The sequence below is a fragment of the Pituophis catenifer genome, unplaced genomic scaffold (assembly GCF_029215685.1).
Source record: "Pituophis catenifer annectens isolate HBS135680 unplaced genomic scaffold, rPitCat1.0.hap2 SCAF_4, whole genome shotgun sequence".
Lineage (NCBI taxonomy): Eukaryota > Metazoa > Chordata > Lepidosauria > Squamata > Colubridae > Pituophis > Pituophis catenifer.
In genome coordinates, this window is record NW_027256884.1 from 65788444 (window position 1) to 65800771 (window position 12328).

At 44.2% G+C, this 12328-nt stretch overlaps 1 protein-coding gene across 1 annotated transcript in view; it reads right to left on the bottom strand.

The window, feature by feature from the left end:
* Positions 1 to 12328, bottom strand: part of CFAP47 (cilia and flagella associated protein 47) — a 525834-nt gene that overhangs the window by 327263 nt on the left and 186243 nt on the right.

Genomic DNA, 12328 nt, shown 5'->3' on the forward strand with positions numbered 1-12328 from the left:
TTTCTGTCCAAACCCACCGACCTACAAATGTCATTTTATGTTATGTCAACTCTAATGGCAACAATTATACACCAATCACAGAGCAAAGTTAATTAGCCATCTGTTATATGGCACACATATACAATCATCATACTTTAAAGTTTCTATAATCCAGTCTAAATTTTTAAAAGCCTTGTTATGAGTCCCCAAGTGAACCTCCAACTTTTTTTTATTTCTGGAAAAATCTTTACAGTTTAAGAACTCTGATGCCTCAAATGGCTTAAATTAGTATTTACTGATAATTCTCTATCTTCACTGATTTTACAGAATAATTATATCTGTAATGAAGAAAGGCACATATTTGGATATAAAATGCTATGGTCTATGTAACCCTACTCAAGCCTCACTTGCTCTGATGCAATGGGTTCTCAGGAATGATATTTAGAACAACCTGAGCACAAATACTTTTTGGTAAGGGATGAATTTAATTGGAAGATTGTTCTGCAATTGTTTATTTAGCTATTAGTTTATGTCCGTCTCATAAAAAAGATTTCACATTTACCAAGTGCTTTGCTCTACATGTTACTGGAAAAAATATTGAGTAACACTTCTGGGCACAAGGACCTATTTCCTTGCCCCAAAAGAGGAGGTACAAACCATTTCACATGTTTTCCTAAATGCTCTTTTTTATTTGGCCTAATCTGCTAAATCAGAAGGAACATGCTCCTCCTTTTAGTTCACATAGCTTCTTCAATGGCCCAAAGAGCAGCCAATTTTGCTCACTTAATATTGTACTTGCATTGTTGGCTGTTATATTCAGATATACATCCAATTATATCTAAATTGGGATTTTTTGTGTATGTTTTTTAATGGATATTTCAGCCTAGACATTTGGATAGGGTCTACATAACGAGGAAATTATGCACTTCTTTTTCCAACTAGTGATTTATAATATTATCTAAATGTTTGTTCATTCTCTCAAATGATAATTAAAAGTGCAATAATTACAAACATTAAAGAAAATTGTTTTGAAAAAAAATATTTAACTATAATTCAGTAAGCACGTAATATGAGGGTTCAGCCCATATAGTGAAAGGTTGAAGTGAGTTATCAAAGCACTCCCACAAGTGGTCCTCTGGCTATTCTTATCCCTATCCCTATCCCTATCCCTATCCCTATCCCTATCCCTATCCCTATCCCTATCCCTATCCCTATCCCTATCCCTATCCCTATCCCTATCCCTATCCCTATCCTATTCTCATTCCCTCTCTGGCAGTTAGACCAATCTCAGAAATGACAATAAAATTATTTTTTCTAAAAAAAGAAAAAAAGCCTTATTTTCCTGCTTAAAATAGTCATGCTATTTTACAATGGCAAAGGAAATAAAAATACATGGCTACATGCAGTGGTGGGATTCAAATAAATTAACAACTGGTTTTCTGCCCTAATAACTGGCTGGGTGGGCATGGCCATGGTGGGCATGGCCAGGGGGTATGACAGGCAGCACTTGGCCTCCTGCACCCCCTGGGAGCAAAAATGGGCCGCCGTGGGAGACGTGCCACCCCTGTGCCCTGTTTTGGGAATAGGCCTCCCTGAAGGCTCCTGGGAGCTAAAATGGGGCACTTGGGGACTCCTGGAAGGGGTGGGGTGGGAAGGGGCGGAGCCAGCCAGCAATTTAACTACCGGTTCCCCTGAATCGGCCCAAACCGGCTGAATCCCACTAATGGCTGCATGATATTCAGATAGTGAAGAAAGTAAAGTATCTGGGAATTCATTTATCAGCGAGATGTGCAACCATAAAAAAAGATAATTACGCTAAATTGATACAGCAAATTAAACTTGACTTGGAAAAGTGGAAAAACCTGCAGCTATCACTGATAGGAAGAATAGCTACTATTAAAATGAATATTCTACCGAGATTACTATTCCTGTTCCAAATAATTCCAATAAAACTGGAAAAGAAATACTTCGAGGAATTAAACAAATTAGTATAAAAATTTATGTGGCAAGGTAAAAAAGCAAGAATAAGTCTGAAACTGTTACAAGACTAATAATAGAGGAAGCTTTGGGTTGCCAGATTGGGAGTTATATTATCAGGCATCTGCATTTATATGGCTAAAAAACGGATAACTTTGAGACAATTATTAACTTTGGAGGGACATGATTTGCAACTGGGGTGGCCTGCCTTTCTATGGTATGGGAAAAATAAAATACACAAATATTTCCAAGGACACTATATTAGAAATGCTCTGTTTTTAGTATGGGCAAAAATTAAGGAAAAACACTACTTGAAAATACCAGTCTGCCTCTCCACGATGGAGGCACTGGTACATCCAAATGTGGTTGATACGGAAAAAAATCATCAGATATAAAGATATTCTGAATAAGAATGTGGTTGATACAGAAAAAAATCATAAGATATAAAGATATTCTAAATAAGAAAGGGGAATTGAAAAGCAAACAGGAACTGAATAGTCAAGGGATAGATTTAGCATGGTGGCCACATGTACAAATACAATCAAGATATTAAAAAGATGCCAAAACATATGGTTTTTATAAAGAAACAACAGAATTGGACCAGATTCTAACAGGAACTGATGAAAAACTAATTTTAAAAAATTATAACTATTTACTGAGTATTAGAATGGAAGAGTAAGTACCGGCTGGCGGCGGTCGGAACGGCGGTGGCTCTGCGGTGGCGGCGGCGGCGGAGATACGAGGGCTTCCCCGGCTCTCTGGCCTCTCTGGGGCTTCCTTCAAAGCCCCCAGCGTTTCTGGAGCGCGGTGAGAGCCCTTGTGGAAGCGGCGGTGGCGGCAGCGGGGGTGCCTATGCGGTTTCGGCTGTTCCTGGCTGAAGGGGGCGGCAGTCGACTATTATTACTGAAAGACAATATGGTGAGAGGCCAACAGCCTGGACCTGTCAGGAGCTGGCTTCTGTGGGCCCATTCCTGCATGAATCCAGAGCCCCCCCCCTTGAGTTGAGGGCTGTAGACTGGTGGTAAATTGGCCAAAGACCTTGGGGAGTGGGAGAGGTGAGAAGATGGTCGAGAGATGGCTGGGCTGTCTCGGGTCACACCCTCCCCCCAGCTTTCTGGCCTGTGTAGGCCTTATCATGGTCATTACTCCAGTCGCCTTCGGCCTCATAAGCCATTTTTCGTCTTGCTGAATGCCATCAAACTTTGCCCCTGGGCTTATATATTTACCTTCTGAACCGGCTTTATTTCAACTATTGCCCCTGACTAGTGGACAAATGGACAGCTTGGTGTGGGCCCTGAGGGAGTCCGGGTCACCACTGCCATTCCGACCTGAGGGGACAGTTTCCTGACTTTTTCTTTAGATCTTACTATATCTGCCCAAGCATAGTGAGAGGATGCCTGGAAGGAACACCCCCTGGATATGCAGAAATTGCATAAGACTCTCTTCACTGTCGTGGGAGGACAGTGGAGTCCAGCTTTCCCACATTGTTAAGTTTGCTGCCTTCTGTCCTCAGGACTTTTAGACGCTATGAACCCTGCCAGAGGTCATCCTCACCTCTTCCGTTTGTGAATGTACTGCACCACTGAACTTCTTGCACTGTGAGACTCCCCCCTCTCGCAGGCCTGGCCCTCCACGTTATTGAGGGCCTACCTCGATGACGGGTTTTGGAACCCAGAGAGGTGGCATGCCGCAAAGAGGGGATTGAGGGATTTTTTATCTAAATTTTTAGTTAATCTTTTAAGGGGTTCCGGGAGGGGGGAGGGTTGGATTAGAAATCGAGTTGTGGGTGTGGGGGAAAATCCACTAACGGGAGGGTTGGATCTGGCTATGAAGCGCGGTGTGGGAGGTGGGGGGCCCGGGGTCGAGGGGGGGGTCAGAGCTTATCCAGATAGTATTTTTAACATCAATTCTGTGAGTGGGAGGGGCAGATACGGCGGGAGCAGGGGGCCATATCGTGTTAGGGGAGTGCGCTTTTGCTGTTTACGAGTGGTAGCATGCTCCGGCCCCCAAGGCTCCACCCGTTCCCCAGGTTGCCCAGTTCCTCAGAGCCCAGGCCTTTGGCTGATGCTGTGCAATGCCAGGTCTGTAGTAAATAAGGCCCCCTCATCTGTGATCTCGTGCAGGAGGGGGGAGCAGACCTGGCAGATATTACGGAGACCTGGTTGGGCCCAGAGGGGGGGTCCCCCTTGTAGAAATGTGCCCGCCAGGTTTCCATGCATTTCATCAGCCGAGGCCACAGGGGAGGGGAGGGGGGGTAGCGGTTATTATTAAAGAAGGTCTTAGACCGAGGGAGGCCACTGTCCCACAGATGGCCGGCTGTGAGTCCCTCCTTGTGAAGTGGGGTCATGGGGTTCAGATGGGTGTGCTGATCACGTACCTGGCTCCCTGCCACATGGCAGCAGCCCTGCCTGAGCTACTCAATGTCATCGCCGCAGTGGCAGTTGATACCCCTAGACTTATGGTCATGGGGGATATCAACCTGCCGTCCGTGGGTGAGAAGTCTGAGGTGGCTCGGGAGTTCATGGCTCCCATGACGGCTATGGACCTGATCCAGCTAATTCATGGACCTACCCACATGGAGGGAAACACGCTGGACTTAGTTTTTGTCTCTGGACAGTGGTTGAGTGATCTTGAGATAGGAGATATAGTCACCGAGCCCTTGTCATGGTCGGATCACTCACTCCTTCGCCTTGACCTTCGAACCGCTGCATCCTGCCGCAGGGAGGTGGAGCCGGTAAGATGGTTCCGCCCCGGGCGCTTGATGGAACCTGATAGGTTCCAGATGGAGCTTGGGCCATTTCCTGAGGCTCTGGCACATGCCTCGACTGGAGAATTAGTGGCCGCCTGGGATAGGTCGGCCGCTAGAACTCTGGATTGGGTCGTGCCTTTGCGGCCTCTGACCCGACGCCGATCTCACCTGGCTCCCTGGTTCACTGAGGAGCTGAGCGAGATGAAGCGCCGGAAAAGATGCCTAGAGAGCAGTTGGAGGGCCAGCCTTTCCGAATCCGACCGGACATTAGTAAGAACTCATATTAAGAATTACCTAGTGGCGATAAAAGCAGTGAAATGTAACTATTTTGCTGCTCTTATTGCATCATCAGATAATTGCCCGGCCGCCCTGTTTAGGGTGACCCGCTCCTTACTCCACCAAGGAGCGCGAGAGGACCCCTTGAAGGGTAGAGCCGAGGATTTTGTACAGTATCTGCATGACAAAATCACTCAGATTCGGGAAGATCTGGACTCTGACTGGGTAGGTTCAGGGGGGACGACTGGGGCAGGTCTTGAGAATGTTATCTGGGATGAGTTTGATCCTGTGACTCCTGATGAAGTGGACAGGATTCTGGGGAGACTGAATGCGACCACATGTTTGTTGGACTCGTGTCTCTCCTGGTTAGTGCTGGCTTCCCGGGAGGTGACGCGAGGCTGACTCCAGGGGATTATAAATGCTTCATTGGGTGAGGGTGACTTCCCCGCCACCTTGAAAGAGGTGGTGATGAGGCCTCTCCTCAAGAAGCCTTCCCTGGATCCGGCAGTGTTGTTGAATTATCGTCCGGTCTCCAACCTTCGCTTTATTGCGAAGGTTGTTGAGAGTGTGGTTGCGCGACAGTTCCCCCAGCACCTGGATGAAATGGCATATCTGGATCCGTTCCAGTTGGGTTTCAGGCCTGGGTACAGCACGGAAACGGCATCGGTCGCGTTGGTGGATGATCTCTGGAGGGCTCGGGACAGGGGTTGCTCCTCTGTCCTGGTCCTATTAGATCTCTCAGCGGCTTTTGATACCATCGACCATGGTATCATGCTGCACCGGTTGGAAGAGTTGGGGGTGGGAGGCACCGTGTTGCAGTGGTACTCCTCCTTTCTCTCCGACCGGTCGCAGTCTGTGTTGGCAGGGGGGCAGAGGTCAACCCCGAGGGGCCTTATATGTGGGGTGCCACAAGGGTCGGTCCTCTCACCCCTTCTGTTCAACATTTATGTAAAGCCGCTGGGTGAGATCATCCGTGGTTTCGGGGTGAAGTACCATCAGTGCGCTGATGATACTCAGCTGTACATCTCCACCCCGGACCACCCCAACAATGCCCTTGAAGTGATGTCCCGGTGCCTGGAGGCCATGCGGATCTGGATGGGAAGGAACAGGCTCAGGCTCAACCCATCCAAGACCGAGTGGCTGTGGTTTCCGACATCCCAATATAGTCAGTTGACGCCATCGCTGACTATCGGGGGCGAATCGCTGGCCCCCACGGAGAGGGCTCGCAACTTGGGTGTCCTCCTGGATTCATGGCTGTCTTTAGAAGAGCACTTGACGGCCGTGACCGGGAAGATTTTTCATCAGGTTCGCCTGATGCTCCAGTTGCGTCCCTTTCTGGATCGGGACTCTTTAAACATAGTCACTCATGCCCTTGTCACTTCCCGCCTGGACTACTGCAATGCTCTCTACATGGGGCTCCCCTTGAGGAGCACCCGGAGGCTCCAACTGGCGCAGAGTGCGGCCGCACGGGTGGTTATGGGAGCGACGTGGTGCTCCCATGTAACACTTCTCCTGCGCGAGCTGCACTGGCTCCCGGTGGTCTTCCGGGCGCGCTTCAAGGTTTTGGTTACCACCTTTAGAGCGCTCCATGGCTTAGGGCCTGGTTATTTACGGGACCGCCTGCTGCCGCAAACAGCCTCCCACCGGCCGTACGCTCTCACAGAGAGGGCCTCCTCCGGGTGCTGTCGGTCAAACAATGTTGGCTGTCGGCCCCCAGGGGGAGAGCTTTCTCTGTGGGAGCACCTACTATCTGGAACGAGCTCCCCCCGGAGATACGGAGGATCCCAGATCTACGCACCTTCCGCCGCGCTCTTAAAACCTTTTTATTTCACCAGGCTGGTTTGGCCTAACCTTTCCCGTTCTTTTTTAATGTAAATTTTAATGTAAATTTTAATTCGTTCTTAACCTGGGGTTTTAAATTTGTCTCGGGCAAAATTGATTTAATTCGATTTTACTTCTGTTCTTAATTTTTGTATTTTACGTGTTTTATTCTGTGCCTGTTCACCGCCCTGAGTCCTTCAGGAGTAGGGCGGTATACAAATTAAATAAAATGAAAATGAAAAATAAAATGAAAGTAAAGGAAACAGTCTGAGCTAAAAATTTTGGTTATTCTATAGAATTGAATAAATGGCAAAAGTTGTGGGATAGAAATTATAAATTAACAATGTCTATTATATATAAAGAAAACTTTACAGATGGTACTTCCCACCAGCAAGATTAGCTAAGATGTTTAAAGATATGTCTGCTAAAAAAGAAGGTGATTACTACTTGCGACCCATGCAACCCCTGCGAGTGCTTCATCTGTACAGAAGCACTCGAGGAGGGTAAAAATACCATAAAGTGCTCCCTATGCGACACGTATGCTCACCATAAGTGCTTGGGAATAACAAAAAACATAGCCCAGTTCCTACAGTCTACTTCACTTAAAACCACCCAGTTTGCACTTCCACTATTCTGCCCATCATGCAAGCCTAGACTGGATAAATTCATTGTTCTACTAGAACGGATTGACACCATAGAAGCACGATTAGCATCACTAGAAGAAAAAGAAAAAACGCAGAAAAGAGAAACTCCAACACCCCGAAACCCTATCCCAACCCAACTACCCCAGCCACAGGAAGCCACTAACCCTGTGAACAACATCTCTATCCTTGTCAAAGATGCGATTGAATGTGAACAGAAGCGTCCCAACGCTATCTTATTTGGACTGGAGGACACCAACGAAAACGATATCACAAAGGTTCACAACATCATCAACAAATTCCAGGCATCAACCATCTCTCCTGATGAAATCATTGACATTTCCCATGATGGCCCTGAGTTCAAAAACAGTGACGGCTCGATGGCCCCACGCTTCTGCAGAGTTGTTTGCAAGAGTGAAATCGGCAAATGCAAATTCATCTCCACAATAAACACACTCGCCAAAAGCTGCACAAACCATAAGAAACTTTGCTCACGGCCTGACCTAGCCATACTACAACATGCCCGCTCCTGTGAACTCCACTCGGAGCTCAAAAGATGCCAGGACCAAGGAGAGACTGACCTGTACATAGACTACCGCACTGAGTGCATCAAACGCAAGACCAGCGGCACATGTCCCAACAACCGCCCCCCCACAACCAAAACTAGGATTGTACGCCCCCAACTTCCTCCAGGTCCACCCCTACTGACCTTAAATGCAAGCTACTTAACACAAGAAGCCTCACAAACAAAATGCCTGAATTCTTCCTGCTACTAAATGCGGCCTTATTTGACCTCATTTTTGTCTGTGAGACATGGTTCAATGAATCTTTTCCTGACTCATTATCACAGTAAGTGACTATCATGTTTTCTGGTCTGACCGTGAAAATTGTAGACGGGGTAGTGTTGCAATCTTCTCTAAAAAGTCCCTAGGTATGTAAAAGAATAATGTTACACAGAAGCTTGCTCTTCCTGAGACCATACTCTGTGAACTGTCCCTAAATACCACAGTCCATTTCTTGCTATGTTACAGAGCCCCTGATTACGACCTTGGTCATACGAACAAGCTACTGCACTGTCAGGGTGGCAATTAATCCCATTCCGCTTTGGGTAATTGCACCTTTATTAGAAAATGGATCGTGGCTTTTCCTTGAAGTATACTTCAAGAAAATAAACCCGAGATATATTCTAATAAACATATTTTATTATAAAGAAGTAAAAACATCTTACTAGCTAATTAATTACATCTTGGCAGTGTTCTTGCCTTACCTCTTGGCAGGCGAACAAAGAAAGTTAGAAGAAAGTGAAGGAATGTGGACATGCACAGTGGCTTCTGAGATAAGGGCCGAGCTGAGGATTTTGTACAGTATCTGGATGATAAAATAACTCAGATTCGGGAAGACTTGGCCGCCGACTGGGTTAGTTCAGACGAGATGACTGAGGCAGGCCTTGAGAGTGTTATCTGGGAGGAGTTCGATCCTGTGGCTCCCGAGGACGTGGACAGGATCTTGGGGCGGCTGAACGCAACCACATGTTTATTGGACCCGTGTCCCTCCTGGTTGGTGCTGGCTTCCCGGGAGGTTACACGAGGCTGGCTCCAGGGGATTATTAACACTTCTTTGAGCGAGGGTGTCCTGCCGGCCGCCTTGAAAGAGGCGGTGGTGAGGCCTCTCCTCAAGAAGCCATCCCTGGCTTCCGGTTTGCTCTTCGTAGCCACTAGACGGTCCCTCGGGACCGCCAGCCCCTTCGCCTGTAAAGAGCCGCCTGTACAGCGTAAAGGCGGCTCGAAAAACCCCATTTCCAGGAGGAAATGTGGGATAGAGCAGGTGAGTGTAGGTAGAGCTCTCCGTAGCCCCCAGGGGTTTTTTTTTTACTCTTGGGGGCGGGCGGAGGAAGCTCCCTATAGCACTCGCTGCCCGCTCCGGGCGTTGGGAGACCTCTGCCTTTTTGCAGAGCAAGGCTACGAAGACAAGCTTTTTAAGATATTTAACAGATTAACTAAAGATGATGAGATCTGGATCTGGACCTGTGACCCTAAATTGCAAGTATTAATACTTATTTCGCAAAGGATATTCAACAAAGTAAAAAAGACCTTTTAAAATGGCGATTGCCGAAACTGGAGCAGGGAAGCTGAAAAGAGAAAGTCCTTCCGTTTCTTATTAAGCCACAAAGTAGCAGAATAAATGCTCCTGGCTACATTTGAAGGGATATGAGCTGGACCTGTGATCCTGAATCGCAAGTATCTCACTTATTTTATAACAATTATTGAAGAAGGAAAAGGAAAAAAGAATCTTTAAAAAGGGCGATTGCCGAGGCTTGAGAAGGGGCTGAAAGGGAGAGTCCTTCCGTTTCCTATTGAGATACAAAGTAGCTGAATAAATACTTTTGGCTACACTTGAAAATAAAGCTCTACTTTTGTGGTTTTTTTCTTCCTGGAGATCTGATATTGATCTTGGTTGGAAAGAAGGTTTTTTTTCTTTGCTGCCTCTCTTTTCTTTTTTTTAAAAAATAGTTTGTCTGTGTTGAAATATGGCATTAAAGCCGGACAAACAAGCAATGGGGGGGGATTCCCCCATTAACAAATTACGTGACCAAGTTTTAAAGCTGCAGTCTCAGAAAACTGATTTTAATATAATTGAATTTCTTTTGGAGGAGATTGTAAGAAGGGATGAGATTGTGAATCAGAACTTTGAAAAATTTAAGCAGGAAATTAAAGAATTAGTGCAATTAAAGTTTGATATTCTGGATCGAAAGATTATAAAAATGGCTAATGGCTTTGCAGAATTTATGATTAAGTTGGATGAAAATACTAAGTTATTAGAGTCTAAAGTGGAAGAAATTGAGGACAATTTGGACAATAAAATACAAAAAATTGAAAATGATTTGACAAACATTCAAGATAATAGCTCAGAAGAAAAACCTAAAATGGAGGTTGAACAAAAGACTTGTAATGCAGAAAATTTACAACAACGGATTGAAAGAGAGGTTCTAATGGTGCATTACAATTTTACAGAATATGCGATCAGACTCAGAGGTTTGCAGGAAAATAACAGAGATGATTTAAGGAAAATATCTTCTGAAATTCTGGCTGGGATTTTAAAGGTTCAACCTGAGGAAGTGTTTTGTAGGATTGACAGAGTTTACAGAATAAACTCCTGGATTGCAAAGCAAAGGCAATTGCCTAGAGATGTGGTGATTTATTTTACAGATAAAGAAATTAGGAATAATATTGTGCAAAATTCCTTCAATTCTACTTTGCAATTGTATGGAAAAAAGATATGGATCTATAAAGAGCTCCCCCCCAAGGTGTTAACGGAAAGGAAGAAATTTGGTTTTCTGGTGACTGAGTTAAAAAACAGAAATATTTCATTTAGGTGGGATGCCCCAGTTGGTATAATATTGAGATATCAAGGAGAAAGATACCAATTAGATACTGTTGAAAAAGCGGAAGAATTTTATCAAAAAATTTTGAAAATGAACTTAACATCTATAGGCACAATACAGGATAAGCAGAAGGAGTTGGAAATAAAGGGAAAACATCGAATTACAGAGGTTGCGGTAGACAAATTGCCTTTGGATTCTCTAGATACCCCAGCTGGATTATCTACAAATATGAGAGAAGCGGCATCTGATTTCAACGTGATGATTCACCAAGTCAAAGACAAGTATGGAAATCAATTAGCTGACATACAATTGGCAAAAAAGAAATATGAGATACAAAAACAAAACCAACAAGATCAACTTATAAAGCAGAACGAAAACCGATCAGTTGATATACAACTTGTAGAAAGGAAAACAGGATGGAAATTAAACCCACAAAAAGAAAAGAAAAAAAGAAATAGGTCTCACAAAAACAGAAATTTCTAAATTAAGCAACAGTGAAGCCAGTGATTTTAAAAAAATGAATGAATATGTGAAAAGATAGTGGAGGCGAAGTATTGGTTAATATCATCCTGAGGACAGTGACAGACCTCTGCAAGGCCGTAATTTTGGGATGTGAAAAGAGCCTTAAACTGTTGGATTTGAATTATCTATTTTGGATTTCTTTCTTGTATTGATAAATATATTATAACTATCCTGAGCTACAAGGCAAGAGAGCTACGCTGGGGCATGCAGAAGATCTGGTTGTTACCCATTAGGATGATGGGAATTAATAATCCTGATGAAAGCCACAATTACAACTATATGGAATATAATCATAATGTCACTCGGGTGGTTGTTTTTACTTTTATATATATATGAAGATATTCATTACTGATGGGGGCAGAGGATGACTGAAGACTTTGAACAAACTGTTGCACCAGGATGCTACGTTACCCAATTATGGATGAGGGACTCAACAATCCAGTGGAAAGACATCAAAGAAGATATTATATGGATTATAAATTTAAAGTTATTGTCTTTTTTTTAATAACGGAATATATACATATATATATATTAGCAGAGTGGGCAGTGGATTAAAGATATTAAGAATTGTTGTGCATGGTAATTTTGTAGGAAAGTGGGTGGAAATATGTTAGTCTACTGATGGATTAGCTTAAGAAAAGGGATGTTTAAGTGATATATTTAGGGGAGTGGAGGAAATGGATAGAGTTGAATAAATGTTAAATTAGGATTTATGGGGAAGGCTGCTTTGAAATGTTATATTAATATACACAAAGAATAAATGTTAAAGTAGGATTTATTATATAGTCCTAAAGTGGAAGGTTGCTTTGAAATGTTGTAATAATATATAGATATAAGTTTCGGGGAGGAGAAAAAGGGCAGATTATTGCTAAATTGGGAGTTATAATAATATTATGCTAAATTAGAAGTTATCATACAATGTTATAGTAGACTGCTTTTTTTTTTTAAATGTATGGTAAAAGGGGAAAGTAACAATATCAA